General features: G+C 44.6%; 1 long non-coding RNA gene across 1 annotated transcript in view; it reads right to left on the bottom strand.

Annotated features, from left to right (window-relative positions):
• Positions 1-18,071, bottom strand: part of LOC135177259 (uncharacterized) — a 97,721-nt gene that overhangs the window by 13,120 nt on the left and 66,530 nt on the right. Inside the window, exon 4 of the long non-coding RNA XR_010303004.1 lies at positions 12,260-12,464. This is a non-coding gene — a long non-coding RNA (uncharacterized LOC135177259). The remainder of the gene's footprint in view (positions 1-12,259; positions 12,465-18,071) is intronic.

The raw sequence follows: 18,071 nt of genomic DNA, 5'->3' as shown, positions 1-18,071 counted from the left end.
TGTTTAGCTCAGGTGTTGTTTTTTCACACGCAGAAACACATGTAGAGACTTAGAACACCCTACAATGCCTCACTAAAGTCATCACACGGTGGTTATAACTTCATCCAAGATCAACAAGGTCTTTTTCCACAAGCAATCCTTTGTGTTTGGGAAGCCTTTGCCCTGAATTTTACTGTCTCCCAATCAACTAACAGGTGCTCTGCAGTCAAACGCCAGCCATTTAAGGGCAACCTGCACAACAACTTCCCAGGCTGGCAAGCAATCTGAAATAATAGTTAGGTACTGGCACGGGTAAGCTTTATTCAGGACAAACAGAAACACTCCCAACAGGAAAAGAAAGGCAAGGGGGGAAGAGGGGAAATGATGTCTTTCTGGGTTTCCATTTAGTTGCCAGATCTATGTTGCCACAGTAAGTGTCAGAGAAGAGCGCGAGGCTCCCAGCAGCAGACACTGTGGTAATCTGACATTAAACAGTGGCTGTTCTTCAAGCTTTTCAGTTCTGGTGAACAACACAATGGGACATTTGCTTCACTTTCAGGGGGCACAGATAGCCACACACTGCTAACACTGCAAGTGTCTTATTTTGGATAATTGGCCTTCTATTTTTTTTTCCTCCCCAGAGAATGCACTTTAGGGTAGGGCAATAAAGTTCTACAAGCTCTCTCAGCTAGATGCCAGATGTGACATTTTGCAATCTAACCCCACATCAGCATCTTATGAGCCATGCAGCTGCTCATTTGTGTACCATTCCTATATAATGTCTTTAAAGCTTCAAGGATTGGTGCAACGTATGGCACAAAATCACAGAATCACCAAATGGAAGGGATTGGAAAGGACCTCCAGAGATCATCTAGTTCAACTCCCAGGCCAAAGCAGGATCACCTAGTGCAGGTCACACAGCAATACATCCAGGCAGGTTTGGAAAGTCTCCAGAGGTGGAGAGTCCACAACCTCTCCGGGCAGCCTGCTCCAGTACTCTGTCACCCTCACCATAAAGAAATGTCTCCTCACATTGAGGCAGAGCCTCCTGTATTGCAGCTTCTACCTCTTGTTCCTTGTCCTACCACTGGGCATCACCAAAAAGAGTCTGGCACTTCATCTTGATGCCCACCCTTCAGATATTTGTAGAGGCTGACCAGATCCTCTCTCAGTCTTCACTTCCCCAGACTAAACAGCCCCAAGTCTCTCAGTCCTTCTTCACAGCACAGATGTTCAAGTACCCCAATCATCCTCACAGGTCTCCATTGGACTCTCTCCAGCAGATCCCTGTCTCTCTTGATCCAGCAAGCTTCAAACTGGATGCAGTATTCTAGATGTAGTCTCATCAGGGCAGAGGAGACTGGCAGGAGATGCTCCCTAGACCTGCTGTGATACTTCTCATACAAAAGTGTCTGCTAAAAACATTGTGTCTATGCTGCCTCTTATGCTCTTCATGGGCAGAAGCATACTGCTGATTCCTGTGCTCTAATGTCACCCAAGAAGGGCTTCTGGATTCTGAAAAATCCATCTGAAGAGACTGCTCCATTACTGAAGGTCTTAAAAAGAACAGCAGCCACACTCAGAAGATGTGGGAAAGATCATAGAACCATAGAATCAACCAGGTTGGAAGAGACCTCTGAGATCATCCAGTCCAATCTATCACCCAGTCCTATCCAGTCACCTAGACCAGATGTCAATTCTTTGAAGTTGATTCAGATGAGGAAACAGAGATGCATAATGAAACAAAGAGGGAAAATGCCTCAAAGTCTGCTGTGTGGCTCCAGGAACTTGCAGGATTGCAAAGAGCAATGCAGTGCTTTTGCTCAGTTTGTACAGTGAGGGATGGGTGATAGGTTGATCTTGGTTGCTGGTAACTACATGATCTTGGAGGTCTCTTCCAACCTGGTTGATTCTATTATTCTATGATTCTATGATCAGAGCCTCATGGGAGTTCCTCCACTCGCAGAGGCAGAGAGCATAGGGCTACATGAGGTCTAGAAGGTGAGATGGTGCCAAGTTTCCTTCCATAGCAAGGTTGATGCAAGTAGCAGTGGTGGAAGGAAGTCTTGTGGCCAACGACTAAGCCTGAGCTCTCCTAGCTGGATGCATAAAGTCACCCTCGTTTGCTGAGATGCTGCACAGTTACTCAAGAGTGAAACACATCCCTGCAAAAGCACAAGGTTTCCAGGCAATGATGGGATTGTATTATTCAGGAGACTGTGACATTACTGTAAGTGCCACTGTTCCTGCCACTCTGATGTTTCAGTCAGCATAAAAACAAAACTCTTGCCTCTTCTCTGTTCTCTTCTTCCCTTATGCCAACACACAAATGCTGCCACTGTGTCACTCTTCCATTTCATCACAGCTATTGATATTTGTGGGGCATGCGAATACACAGGCAGGAGAGACAGAAAAAAAGATGGCTGTGGAGTAAGAGAGGCTGTGTCACAGGGAGCATGTCACACACATAACAGCACCTGTGGTGTCATAGCAATGAAAAAGGAAAGGGCTTTTACTGTGTAGTCTTAACAGATGTTATGCCAGGCTTGGCATAGCACAGGAACGGCCACAACAGTGAGAGCCAACAGAGCTCCAGGAACAAGCCCACAACAAAACCCCCAGAGCAGCAGGTAGGTCAGAGCATCACAGATGCAGATAGGAGACAGAGAGCATCTTCCCATGTGCAGTAGGACATATACTAGGACACACAGATCTCTGTATGTGAACTGTTTCTTCTGGCACCAAAGGCGGCGTCTTTTGAAAGGCAGAACCAGAAAATGCTTGGAGCTGCTTCCGTTCTGTGATTCTGTGATCTTTTGTGCACAGCTGAGTAATGGTTGGATGCATGCAGGAGATGGCAGCTGACATCATCCAAACCTGGACAGGCCTGCTAGACAGACTGGAGGTCAGCAGGTGCAGAGACTTTGCTCTTTGACGGCTCTTACTCAGTATCAGTTGTGCAACAGGTTATCAGCCAGGGTTGCTTCCGCATACGGTCACGACCCGTAAGAGTGGAAAAACTTGTTTTGTAGTAGTGGAGGGATTTTCCTGGTCTGGGTTAAAGAACCTTTATTTAACTAAAGCCTGCAGCTGCTGGAGCTGCTCTGGATTGACATTAGCACAGCTAAGATCTTTCACCTTCCTTCATCTGCTACAATACAGAAGATGAGTGTCTATTGACTTCTGTGTTCATTCAGCATTTGTACCAGAAACTCAGAACTGGTCTTCTGGATCCCTTGATCCTTCAGACAAAACACTCTGACAGTTTCTCAAACCACAGGAAGCTTAAAAATAGCACTAGTTCCAGCACAGCTACACATTGGTGGTCTTGAAATCTGGGCTAGAAAATACTTACAGAGTCTCCAAAAGACAGAGGCTGGAAGCAAAGCATCTCTCTTACTGCATGACTTTATTTCAACAGCTAACCCTATGACGAGAAGAGCTGCTAAAGCCAGGTTTGAACTGGGTTTGCTCCTTGAGGCTAATTCCTACATGGATTCTCCAGTCTCTGCTACATGTTTGCCTCCACATCAGCCATCCCCTGGGAAGAGGGGGAGGCTCAAGAGTGGGAGACACAGCTTGGACCTCTGTACTGTATCAGACTTTGTATGTTCACTAAACATGCAGGACTTCATTTTCAAGATCTCTACTCTTCTGATTTGAAGAATGGGTTGAATAGTTCCTGGAGGAGAAATTCAGGCCTTTCTTTAGCAAGCCATGGTAAATATTCTCCCTGCCCTGCAAGCTTCATCATTTAAAGGAAGCAAGTGCTCATCACAGCTCTGCAGAAATCCTCTGGATTTCTATACAAAGGGGGTTTTAGGATTCCTTTCAGCAAAGCAGAATGCAGACCTCACCTCACCTGGCAGAGATCAACAGCTGACTGCAGCAGCTCGGTATTTATTCACTTCAGGGGCTAGCAATGCTGTTTCCTCTGGGGAGAAGACCCTCCTACACTACAGTCAGTTAATAGCTTTGGGCTCAGAGGGACACTACCAGAGTGCTCCTTCCTGCTAACTATGCTTACCAAAGTGTTTTATTAGCCCAGACAGCTACAGCAGCTGGCTCCTCTCCCCCTACCTGAGCACACTTGCATTTCAGGACCTTCCTGGCTAGCAAAACGAGAGACTTTGTTAAGTTCCTGCACCTAGGGTTTAGTGGAGTCTAACAAAACAATGAAAGTAGAGCCACAATTGTATCACCTTAATGCAGTTTAGGGACCTGCATTTACTTAACATGCATTTGCCTATTTTAAGCAGCCTCTCAATATTACAGACTTCTTCTCTTGCTGCCTTCTTACACTCCAGATGCAATATTTCAACAGCTAAGGGGATAACTTCCACTGCAAAGATGCCTAACAGTATTTTCAATTACAGGCTGCTTCTGAAGAGCCTACAGCATCTACTTCATAATTCATTTTAAGTATAGACTATTAACAAAGGGCTGGAAGTGTCCAGACAGAATTTACACAGACTGAAGGGGTTATGATTTGCAGATGATGGTTCTTTTCCACTGTAGGTGGATTGGTACAAACTTGGGAGTAAATCTGCTATCTTTTGGGAATGTTTCCAGTTAACTCCGTTCTAACTGCATTTGCTTTGCTTGGTTTTGCTTCAGGAACTGAAACTAGTTTGGCTCCAGTGTTAAATAATTAAGCAGGAAATAGCAGAGGCTTTACCATATACAGGCTGCCCAGGGGTGGAGCAATATACTGAACTAAAAATACAACAAAGATTGGCACTGGGAGACCCAGATTGGTTCCATTTTAATTAGGACATATACAAGCCCTCAGTGCTGCTGATTAAGTTATCTTCATTGAAAACACATTCACACATTCAAATGTCACTATGCTTCAAAGAGGGAAGTGTTGAGACATAAAAGCTTAATGTCCCAAAATGAGGATCTGGTCAAAAAAAGCATCCTGCACTCTGTCTCTCTGCCCTTTAGCAGCCAGAGTGCCTCCCTCTGTCCCATCCCACACATAAGTAATGGGGTTAGAGAAAACTTTTAACTGCACATCAGAAAATCCAGTAATAATGCTAACCTGATAAAAAGGTTAATCATGGGTGGGGATGGTGTTTATTTTGAAACTGAAGGAAAGATAGGACTCAGACAAAAAGGGGAAAGAGAAGAGAAAATGAATGCTGTGAATATAATATAATGTTTGAAGAAATGTTGGCAAAGGAGCAGCTGCAAACCAAGTCAGCAAGAGAGAGATAAGCACTAAAACATCCTTACAATCAAGACTTCAAATCATTCAATCTACTGTCCAATATGTTCATTAACTTGCTGTGAGGATGGAATAAAAGAGAGTTGGTTTGTGTCCTTGGCTAATATACACTAAAAGAGCATCACTGCAATAAGTGAGTCAAGGTAAAGTGAGCAGAAATGAAACGCAGCTCCAGACTTGGGAAGCAAACTCCAGATTTGACCCTCTGTTATTCTTTGAACAATAAATATTTTACTGTCTCCCAACTGCATTCTGGAAGAGTGACTTCTACTCCTGATCTTAACTGGACTGTACAAATAAAACCTAGACAGCTCATTTATTGATACTGTGAAATATCCAAACAAGTAATTTTATTGCTATTAAGCAAAATACAACAGCTGGAAAAATAAACCTCGAGCTGTCATTGAGAGTTCAGCCACAGAGAAAGAAAGTGAAGTGGTTGAAAGAGAAAAAGCATTTCCCAAGGAATGCTGAGAATGGGGCGAGCTCCAGTTGCTCTGATTGCTGGCAGATCAATGTGTCGGTTTGGTTTGACGGATGAGGAGATAGGAAGTCAGGTGGGAAAGTGCCCCCAAGAAAGTAAATCTGTATTGTATCTAATCCACTAGGGAGGAAAACTGTGGGGGGAAAAAATGTTGTTGGCAAAGTACGAGGCATGTGAGCCTGCTACGCTATTCTTGCTGTACTTCAGAGGAAAACAGGAGCACAGATGTTAACACAGGGGGCTCCCCGGCCTGGGGGGAAAGAACTAGGCAAAGAGTGCTTTTCCAAGGAAGTTACTCCTATCATTATGAGCCTTCCCAGTTCTATTTAAAGAAAGTAAAAGAGCCAACAGAAGAAGCTGTGTTTTGCAGCTCTGCATAAACACTTGCAGATAAGGGTGGTACCAGGTGTCAGCTAGCCCTGCAAAGTCACTGAAATGTCAAGGATTGTTTTTCCTCTACTCCCTTTCTCTTTCCTCCGACTGGGAACTGCCAATGTTTATTTAAAAGATATCCCTTGTATTTGGCAAGAATGCCAGCAGGGCAGACGTTAATGGATTATTATTTGGAGCTGGAAGCCTGCCAAGGTGATAAGGATAGGCTGCCTACCCAAAGGCCCAAAGCCATGCCATTAGCAGTGGGAGGCAGAAACAAAATCGTCCTGCCAGATGCTTTGCTATACTGAGTACAGCAGAGACTTTAGAAGTGAGCTGCCTCCAACTTATATTTGATCTGACCTATAAAAATAATTAAATAAGTTAAGAGGCAGACACAGGCTGTAAGGGTGGGGGGACTAATCCATCTGGAAAGCTCAAGTCTGATTCTCCTCTCCTGCAGCAGCGTGGAGAATTTGTTCAAAGCACCGTGAAGTCACTGCGAATGTTTCTGTTCACTTCTCTGCCCTTGAACTAGATCTCAACCTAGAAGCTCTGAACTCAACTGCTAAAAGCAGTGCAAGAGAGACCTCATTGCACTGCAGCAGCTTCCACACTAAAAGGACAACAAAAATATGCCCCATTTTTAGCTCTGCTCCAAAGAGGAGCAGCGTGTCTTCCTGTAGCTATCCCCACAGTCGGATGGTTCATGGCAGTGCCCCCTGAGAAGGCAAGCCTGAAGGAATGTGGCATTTTGTGTCTGAGATATATTTAGATGAACATTGTTTACTATTAATCTTCTCTGCAAAGGCCTCTCTTTCCCAACAGACGAAAAAGGACTAGTATCACTCCACCCTTGTTATCATAAGCTCTTTGGAAGACGACCTTTTCCGTGGCCCATCAGGCAGCACGGACTGTAATTAAGGTGCTTAGAATACAATTCAGTAAAAGCAGGAACTGGGGCACAGTAGCATTTACTGCTGTGATTGAAAGCCTTAAAGGTTAACATGGAATTTACCAAGTAGTAATTTTATCTGTTTGGAGCTGGCAACAAAAAAGAAAAAAAAAAAGGAACTTTGTGCTCATTTGAGAAGTTGGTCTGCCACTAATGAAGCCAAGTAAATAGAGCTGCCTTCCTGCTCCTCATGAATGCATGCAGTGAAGTGTTCCCCCAGACAGGTGCTCCCTCTGGAAAGAAAACATGCATAAAGATTTGGCTACTTTTTTTTTTCCTCTGGATTTGTTTTTTTTTTCTTGCCTTAAATATGCCTAAGCCAAACCTACACACACACTGGTACCCCAGGGAGAACACACAACCCACCTTTGCTGTGACCTCTCCTGGCTCTAATGCAGACCACATTGAAGTCAGGCTCAGGACATGATAAGACCCTCACGCAGAGCAGTCAGTCAACTCCTACCAAGAGTGAGGGCTAAGACCTCCAAAAGAAACTCAATGCTGAAATAAAAGCACATTTGTTTATTTCCTTCTGACATCTCATTGTGCCCTGAGGTTTTTAAGCAGAACTGTTCTCTGAAACAGGACTCTACCAGCAGCACAAAATTCAGCCATCTGGAGCTGTAGAGCCATCTCAGCATCAATGCCATCGCAAGGGAAGTGTTGAGTACACAAGAGAGAATTAATCTGACAGCAAACCTAGGGTCTGGAAGTTGGTCTGACTTTTCTGTCTGCTTTTCATTCTGTGCCAATATTGCAGATATTTGAGTACTTGCCCTGTAGCTAAGGTAGCATAGTGTGGCTGATTCTGAAGAGCTCTGTCCTCTCCTTATGAACTGTCTGAAAGGGAAAAAAATCCTCTTTTTCATCTGATATTCCTGTCCAGTTTCCTGATGGGAAGATGTGTGAGGTTACAAAGACAAAGTCTTTTTGATGGATTTATCAAGAATTAAGCAAGGTTGGAAGTATTCTTCTCTCTGAAAGTAATATTTTTAGACTAGTGCCTAAGCTGGAAGACACAATTCAGCCAACTTCAGACTTATTTTACTCCATAGCTCTCAAGAAGAATCTTCACAACAGGAAGATGTTAATTGCTGAAACTCTGCTGGGTTGTCAACAGTGAAAGTTATTGAATTCCTGGATGTAGCTTTGTGTTAGCTTCAATCCCTGTGGTGATTATTTAATGGGGAAGTTGTTTGGCATCTAAGTGCCTTGGTCCCACAGCCATGAATTGCTGGAGCTTAAGAAAGGTAAGTCACCCGTGGATGTGCCGCCTGGGGTCTGCAGGCTGGGAGGGCACAGGCAGAACAGAGGGAAAAGGCACTGCTGCAAAGAAGGATAAACAAGCCAGGCCTGTAAACACCACTTATTATTGTTTCTTTATCATTCACTAGGAAACAAAGGTTGTGTTTCTCAGCAGCAGCTTTACCATCACAAACAGCAATCTGATTCCATGGTATCACAGCTTATTCCTAGCACTAAGAGTGGGTGCACCAAGGAAGGACAGATGGAGGCTGTGCCACAGTCAACATTCAGTAGGGTGTCTGTCCTCACCCACTCAGCTGCCTTCTCATTCCTCTCTGACTGCACTGGGACTGCTCTGACCCCACCCCATAAGCTGTTTCTTCCACGCTGTCTCCCTAGTTGTTTTTCAAGAGCTTTCTTGCTGCCCACATGTGTCTCCTCCTCCTCTTGGATGCTGTGTTTTCTACAGAAGCAACAGATTGCTGGGATGTTGTCCTTTTGATCTAATGAGAAAAACTCCTACAACAATCATGTGCATGTGTTTCTTTCCACATTTCCAAGGGGCCTTGGAGGCACACATCTCTCTTTTTCTGTAGGTCCCACTTTTACTGCCACTGCTCTCTCAGCTTTATAAGCTTTTCTTTCCCTCAGCCCTAAATCTGCATCATTTCTTCTTGTTATTTCCATGTAGCCATCAAGTCCCCACATTCTGCCTGCCCTCCCTCTGGACTGCTGCTACTATTCTCCAAGGTAAAACCTTTTACACAGAGCAGTGCAGGAATGACCTCAAGTCACACAATCTGATGTGTGATGCTTACTGAGTTCTTAATCCTTGTGTATTTGTCTCCAGCTTGAGTACAACACAGGGGTTTTGGGAGTTCAGCTGGCTTTGGCTGGGGCAGAGCAGGCTCAAACACTTGTCCACTTTCTCTCCCATCCCATCTCTGCTACCAGCTCATCAACAGGATGAGCTCTTTGTAGCTGAGCTTTACAGGCTTATCAGGTTCTCATGACCATTTTATTTCTGAATCATAGAGTCAAGGATGGGTTTTAAAACTGGCAATGATCACTCCTTGTACTGATGCTGCTCTGAGATGGCAAAAACCTATCTTCTCACATAAATAAATGTACTCTCTCAAATCATCTTGAGAAGATAAGAAATAGCTGTACTCATCTTTAGACTGGATATTGGGAAGAAGTTCTTTACACTGAGGGTGGTGGAATACTGAAACAGGTTGCCCAGAGAGGTGCTGGAGGCCACATCCCTGGAGACATTCAAGGTCTGCACAACCTTGGTGTTGTGTACTTGGCGAGATTCCTGCTTACTCCAACCCAAAGGATTATATGATTCTATGATCTTACTACAAGCAATGAGGCTGTTACAGACCTGCCAAAAGACAAACCTAGGTGTTGGTGGCAAGAAAGCCCAGCTCCAAAACTTGCTCTCCAGTTTTCTAAAGCACTTGGAGCACCAGCTAACAAATCACCTCCATTCTTGTGCTGTCCTTGATCTCAGTGGAGAAAGCAGAAGTGCTTAGCACACAAGGAAGAACAACAGCCAATTTTCTTAGTAATTAGAGTTGAATGCATCAGAGGCAACTTAGTGTAAGGGACAGTATCAATTCTGTGCCTCTCACTCCTTTCAGCAATTTCACCTCAGGATTATTTGTTTCTTTATAGAACCTTCTCCTTTGCTTGTCTCACCTTCTTTCTCAGCACTCTACTGGATCACTTCTATTTCTCTGTAAATTTCACCTGCCTTCCAAAGTCTCCTGTCCCTCCCACACCAGCATTGGTGGGCTCCTCCTGCCACTGGTATTGACTCAGCCTGGGACCATGTAAGTTTGCTACAGCTCCCAGGGCTGTAGTTTGAGCCCCATAAAACAGCTACTTCACTTCTGGAGGCTTGAAACTCTGTGTATGCCAAGTGCTAGCTCAGCTCCTTCCAATCAGACACCTACTGAGTGTCACAAACTAAGGGACTGGTCAGCAAGGGTGCCGTACGCTCTTGAAGGAGGCAGGCAGAAAAGCAGTGTGGGAGATGGGCCTCACACTCAAAGGCTGCTCACACAGCTCTCCCAGAGCTCTGCTGTCAAGACCGCTGTATTCATGTATGTGACATGTCATGTCTATCTAGAAGAACCCCATGGAAGTTAAGACATACCAGCTCCTGCATGAAGTGACTCTGAAACATCTGACAAGCCCTAGGCACAGCAAGGTTGCCTATAAAACTTGGGAGTAAGTTTGGGCTGACTCCACTCAGCATGTGATGCACAGTCCTCTGTACACTTAGGGACCAACCCACAGTAGTCCTCCTGTATGGTACTGCTGATATGGGAGAAGATGTCTCTCAAATCCGGGATTCTGACTTTAAGAGAGTACCACACATGGTATTCCTACCCAAGAATAAACTGTCCTCCCATCATTGCCAGTGGACTGCATCTCTCTGAGAGGATGCAGACATACAACATAAGTCCCACATGTGCATGCCTGTACTCTTTCCAGATTTCCCATGTATTTTCTGTGGTTAAAACTCTGTTTGGTCATCTCAAGGTGGTGATAAGTTGGACTGGATGATCTTGGAGGTCTCTTCCAGACTGGTTGATTCTATTCTATTCCATTCCATTCCGTTCTGTTCTATCCTATTCTAAGGCAGGTCTGTGAACATCTGTCCAAACACAGTCTCTGCAAACCAAATCATGGACTCAAACTGCTCCCATTAAAGTGGAAAAAAAAAAAAGAACAGTGCTCCTAGAGCTCAGTTAGGTCAAAAATGAAGTTTCATTTGCCCATTTGCCTCATGTTGCCATTCTCTTGAAGGCAAAAATAGGGGGTGGGAAGGCACCAGGAGAGAAAAGCATCATAAATCATTCACTGGATTAGCAGGAGGCTGGATCGGCAAGCCCTGCTCATTTAGCTACCTTAAACTTCGTCCAACCTGCTTATCCCTCAGCTGCAGGCATAACAGCCCACTTGAAAGGTAATATTTTTGCTATTAGTGAAGAAAGGAAAAAATGTGATCTTTGCTGTAGCCTGGGAATAATTTTTCCAGAGCTACAGAGAAAGAGCCTGAGTGAATACTGCTATTTTTGGCCAGAGCCCTCCTGCTTAGCTCACATCAATAATTTTAATGCTTTATTTGTGGTTTGGGCTGTAAGCAACAGTGAAAGTCTGCAGAGGGAAAGAAAAAAAAAGGAGGAGGGGAGGGGGTGCAAAATCTGCTAAATAATTTGGAGTTCATGACATTCATAAAGCAACATGAATGTTTGCAGAGTTCTTAGAGGCCATACATGCCCATAAAGCTGAGCTATGAAAGCATTTTATTTTACATATGCAAACATCACCGAATTACTCTTTATGAGGCTTTAACTGGACCTTGAAGGTTTCACTGGTCACAATGACAGACTGTCAAACACCTTCTTAGATTCCTGTCTCTTTGCAATCTCATTACTACAGAGAAGCTCAGGTTTGGTCCCAGGAGTGGTTTTCTCACTATTTTTCACTTTTTCTATCACAGCAGCACCCAGTACCCTCCCTCAGAGATCAGGGCTCTGGCATTCCAGATGCTGCATAAACACAAAACCAAAGCAGACTTTCAAGGTCTCAAAGCATTTTGCATTTTGTGGGGAGATATTTCACTACAATCATTACAGCTTATTTTCTGTTGTCTTCCTCACACTCCTACAGCTGTCTTGACCCCTCTGTAGGTGGCCTGCTGCTCTGAGCTGCAGAGATCCCAGTGTTCCCTCTGAACATCACTTCTCCTCACTCCTACTTGCTCTGGGAAAAAAAAACAGTACCACTGGAACACAACTGAGAAAAGATGGACTATAGGCAGGGACTTGTCCAGCCAAAAAATGTGTTGTCTCCCAGACCTCACTGCAGGCTGATCATAGATTTAAATCACTACTTATTTCAGAGGAAAAAGCTTGATTCTTAACTGGAGTAAATCTAAACCCTGTTTAGGGTTCATGCCAAAGTAATATGCACCCACCTGGAGTACTGCATCCAGTTCTGAACCCCCAGTACAAGAGGGATGTGGAGATGCCAGAGTGTGTCCCAAGAAGGGTCACGAGGATGCTCAGAGGGCTGCAGTAGCTTTGCTGTGAGGACAGACTGAAAGAGTTGGGGCTGTTCAGTCAGCAGAAGAAGAGGCTCCCAGACGACCTTCTTGTGGCCTTCTGGGATCTGAAGGGGGCCTACAAAAAAGCAAAGGAGGCTCTCAGAGAGTGACAGAAGCTGGGGGTGGGGAGATTCAGACTGGACATGAGGAAGAAGTTCTTCACCATGAGAGTGGTGAGAGGCTGGAATGGGTTGCCCAAGGAGGTGGTTGAGGCCCCATCCCTGGTGGTATTTAAGGCCAGACTGGATGAGTCTCTGTCCAGCCTGCTCTAGGGTAGGGTGTCCCTGGGCATGGCAGGGGGGTTGGAACTGGCTGATCCTTGTGGTCCCTTCCAACCCTGATTGATTCTATGATTCTACGATTCCATCACAGAAAACCAGATAAAAACTGCAAGCACATCTGAACACCTTAGGACTGGACAGAGAGGAACTCTCCTGCTACTGAACAAAGTTCTTCTATTTTCAAAACTTATTAAAGGTATCTTTTATTTGTCAAAAATACACTTAAAAAACCCAAAAGTATATAGCTGGCCATGCTACAAAACTCATGTTAAAGTATGAAGTGGCTCATAACAGTCCCAACCCACCTAAACATCCACAATCTCTTCAGCAGCAGAGGAATCATACTCCAGTTAGTCATACTACTCAGGTTATGGTATTCAAGCACGTACATAATTACTCAATTGGATCAGTCAAAGAAAAGCATCAGCTGGGACAAATTTGGTCTCCAACAAAATCAAGTAATGAAGATACTATGAGCAGTCATGAGAGAATCAACATACTCTGACATTTTTAACGGGCAAATGACTCCACAGGCTCAGCAGATGTAGCTGGGGACTGTTGCTAAGGGAGTAACTCAGGCTAGAGGAGGAATAATCAGTTTTTACTACTCCATAGCAACTCTGTGTTTTCCTACCAATGACATGTTTCAGTTCTGCAAATTCTGCAGCCAACATCAAGGAGCACACTAACAGAAAGAAGAGTGAAAGTGCAAGGAGGGAAGTTCTAGTGCCTTCCTTCAGTCAACAAACAGACAGTAACGAGGTCAGGCTGCGACTTACACATCCAGGGCTCAGCAACCAGCAAATTTGATTTTCTTTTTCTTGGACTGGAAGCTAATAGGGCAGCAAGGCCATCTGCATCATGTTTACAACACCACGGACTGGCTGCAATTAGAAGCTGTGGATTTGATCATTAGTTCACTGGTTTAAGCACAAATGCACTGGCTGGGATGCAGTCCTGCTGGGTTTAGCCACAGCAGTTGCTGAGTGCATTAGTTCAGTTCGTGTCGGTACTACGAAGACTTGGGGGAAAACTGCTTGGCAGACAAACTCATCTTCTAAATTCTGTGGAACAAACAACTGACACTGGCTCCTTGTGCCTTAATCAAAGTATAGCCAAAAACACACTTGGACCAGATTCCTCACCGGGCAGTAGACCGTACTCAGGGCTATGGCCCCAGTAAGCACCTTCTACTTGTACTCCTCCTTTCCTTGAAGAACCTCAGAAAGCATCAAGCCTGACCTATAAATCAGCAGCCCTGTGGACTTGACACACAACTTGAGGGCAGGAGACCAGCTTCAGTGAGTGATCCAGAAAACAAAATGTTCTCTCTACAAAACAAAAACCCCATCCTAACATGTAACGATTAAGACCATTCCTGGAAGCTAGAGAAAGAGGTTCAAGTCTCTTTGGAGGAAAAGGACTAGAAGTCAGCTTTCCTACACTCTGGGTTTAGATTCATTGGTTTGGGGGACTTTAAAAGATTTCACCTATCTAATCATCAACATTGGATGAAACAAGAATGTACTCACAACAAAGAAAATATCATCCACTATCAAAGTAAATTTGGCACTAACTGGGAGCAGGAACAATTGCATTTTGTAGTGAAATTACAGTCCTGGAAAATAAGCTGTAAGTATAAAATATTAATGCACAACCACCCTGATAACCTGGGTTGTGACTCCTCAAACATCCATAAGCCCTCACTTCACAACTGCAGCAGGAGCTTCATGTAGAAGACAAGAGTTTTCACAATGGCCCTCTGCAAGGTGATGAGCTATCTTTCACCACTCTGCAACACGTTCAGATTCTTCAGCAAGGCCTTTGACACTGTCTGTTACAACAAACTCCTGGCACAGCTGGCAGCTCCTGGCTTGGACAGATTCACTCTGATATGGGGCAAGAACTGGCTGGAGGGCTGGGCCCAGAGAGTGGTGGTGAGTGGTGCCACATCCAGTTGGCAGCTGGCACTGGTGGTGTGCCCCAGGGATCAGTGCTGGCCACAGTCCTGGTCAATATCTTTACTGATGATCTGGACTGGGAGATTGAGTCCAGCATCAGTAAGTTTGCAGATGACACCAAGCTAGGAGCAGCTGTGGAGCTGTTGGAGGGTAGCAGAGCCCTGCAGAGGGACCTGGCCAGGCTGGATGGGTGGGCAGAGGCCAAGGGGATGAGACTGAACAAGGCCAAGTGCAGGGTTCTACACTTTGGCCACAACAATCCCAAGCAGCACTACAGGCTGGGGACAGAGTGGCTGAGAGCAGCCAGGCAGAGAGGGCCCTGGGGGTGCTGGCAGATAGTACCTGAACATAAGGCAGCAGTGTGCCCAGGTGGGCAGCAGAGCCAATGGCATCCTGGGCTGGATCAGGAAGAGTGTAGCCAGCAGGACAAGGGAGGTTCTTGTGCCCCTGTGCTCAGCACTGCTCAGGCCACCCCTTGAGTGCTGTGTCCAGTGCTGGGCTCCTCAATTCAAGAGATATGTTGAGGTGCTGGAATGTGTTCAGAAAAGGGTAGCAAGGCTGGTGAGGGGCCTGGAGCACAGCCCTGTGAGGAGAGGCTGAGGGAGCTGGGGGTGTGCAGCCTGCAGAAGAGGAGGCTCAGGGGAGCCTGAAGGGAGGCTGTAGCCAGGTGGGGTTGGTCTCTTCTCCCATGCAACCAGCAACAGAACAAGAGGACACAGTCTCAAGCTGTGCCAGGGGAGGTCTAGGCTCAATGTCAGAAGGAAATTGTTGGCAGAGAGAGTGATTGGCATTGGAATGGGCTGCCCAGGGAGGTGGTGGAGTCAATATCCCTGGAGGTGTTGAATCCAAGCCTGGCTGGGGCACTTAGTGCCATGGTCTGGTTGATTGGATAGGGCTGGGTGATAAGTTGGACATGACTTATTCTATGATTCTATGATTGCATAGACCATGGTGAGCCCAGGAACACCCCTCTGCTTCTCACACATCTTTTTAAACCCCAAACTGATCTTTTCAAGTGTTGTAGCTTTGCTGTGTAACCTCCTTGCTCAAACCACTGCCTGAGGCATAGTTACTGTGAATCATTATGTAGAAAAATACTCCCCAGCATAATGCAGCAAAAGTACATTAGAAGAATATCAGTGTCTATAAACCTAGAGCCTGACACACCAGAGAGTCACTCCAGCATCACTGGATGAGGAGGAGTGAATTTACAATAGCATAAAGCTGGAATAACAGTAGTTGAAAGGAACTAAATAGGAATCAGCCTCAAACTGATTAGGGGCCATAAGGGAACATGTGGCCTCAATCATGACAACACTGCGTTTGGAGAACAAAAGCTGCTGCTCTCTTTCACAGGGACACCTCTTGAATTACATACTCCTGTGAGGCAGGAAATGTGCTCAGCCATGATACAAAGATAACCAATAGCTTGGGCAAAAGACTTCTGCTCTACACTAATTCTCTTAGGCAGGGTTTTACCAATAAAAAGCACTACTGCCTAGCCCCTCACTTCAGTATGTTCCTCTCATCACTTTATATTCCAGTGACCACGAACATGCTCTCTGACTTCAGTTCAAACAGCATATGGCCAGGGTTCCTGACTGACTATTTGATAACACTGAGAGGTGTTACAGTGTGTGTTCCATCAAAGGCCTCAGAACACTTCATTCACCCCACAGCCAAGGAAGGTTTTCCCATGTTCTAGCCTGCCAGTAATTGGAAAAGGATGATTTTTAGAGCTGGTCATCATTTTGAGCAGTTTTGAGACTAGAGCGTCATCATTCATTTGAGATGGAAACATGAGAAAACTTCCACTACAATTTAGAAAGTTTAGACACCAAGATTTCTTTCACTTCACATTTGGAAGGCTTCAGCATCCTTGTACAAGTGGTATTACATGGAGCAAACAGAGGACACTGAACTCTAATTCAGAAGAGGAGTGCAGTTTGCCAGAGTCATATTCATTATGCTGTCTCTTCACACATCAGAAAACCACATAAATATCTACAAAAATATCCTTTCCTCCTCCCTTCTTTAATAACTTTTGAACCAACCAGCAGTTTACAAAGATGTTTCACAGTGCAGAAGAGATCTCTGAGATATTAAACTTCTATGAACTGTGCGAAAATAGATATGTGGGTAGACACCAAAAAGGTGATTAGTGCTTCCAGCAAGAGAAAGGTTGCAAAATGGGCTTGCACTTAATGAGACATTGCCAACTATTTTCCATGCTGGAAATGAGAAGTATGATGCTTGTCCCAGTGGTGAGATATTTAATGTCAGTTTTGACCTTATAGTCACTAAAAAGATCCAACACTGAAAACCAGAGTCAATGTATTTTACTACTCCTTGTTTGGACTAAACTCTCTGCTTGGAAAACAAAGTATCAAGGAAACTTTGTGGTTAAAGTAGTTAAAAGGTGATGGATGATCTGCAGGTGAAAGCAAGTGCACAGACAAAGAGAAGAGAGAGATGCACCTGCTAAGTTTGATCAGATTTCCTCCTCTCACCCCAACCTGCAAATATAAACAGATGGGGTGCCTCAGGTAAAAGATATCTGGCAGTATGGAAAGATCTCTTCCCACTGGTAATGAGGAGATGGATCTTATTACCTTAGTAAAGAAAACATTATTTTAGCCAAGATATCTGTTGCATTTCACAGAGTTTTTGTCTTCCACTTCTGAACAGATGACTCTGGGTTCAAGGCGAAATAATTCATGTGTTGTTAAGACTGATCTGTAGAAAATCATGGACTAAAAAACTCCACCCAAACCAAAAGCAAACCACTAAATGTTGCTGCTGCCACACATTTCATCTGGGTCACTGTTGCAGACTCAAACTTATTTGTGCCAGACAAAGACCTCCTGCTACAATTAATTCCTCTTAAAGAATTGTAAAGGCAAGTAATGTTGGTGAGGGTGAGTGCAGAGCTTCACCTTGTTGCTTCTGCAGGAGTCCAGGAGGCTGAACAAAGCAGTCATTCAGAGAACAGGAGGGCTGTCATTGACAGAAACCCTTTCCAAAACATTCTTAACTGGAATTTTGGTGGAAGGTGTGACACAGCTCCAAATATTTGTTTCTTTGTTTCCATGGAAACAACAGCACAGTGGTTTAATAATAAAACAACATTGATCCTCTGCGTTTGAGAGAGTTCCTTGATTCTTGTTTTGAGTTAAAGATTTCTTTTTCCATGGGTTTCTCCTCTACCTGACAACTAAGTTGCACAGTTTAATGCTCTTAAAGTCATTTGAGGGGAGGATCCAAAACATTACAAGACATGTCTTGCAAAGCTTGTATTATCCTGATGCATATTATAAGATAAGCACTTCAGTAAACACACTCTAAGCAGTTCATATTTTGTAGACTTGGGCCATTTCATATCAGAACTTCAGTACATACTCAGTGCCCTTTCTCTGTGTCATAGAGACTTGACATAACATC

The sequence above is a fragment of the Pogoniulus pusillus genome, chromosome 8, assembly GCF_015220805.1.
Source record: "Pogoniulus pusillus isolate bPogPus1 chromosome 8, bPogPus1.pri, whole genome shotgun sequence".
NCBI lineage: Eukaryota > Metazoa > Chordata > Aves > Piciformes > Lybiidae > Pogoniulus > Pogoniulus pusillus.
Note: the sequence above shows the minus strand (reverse complement) of the source record. Positions and strands in the feature narration are given on the sequence as shown.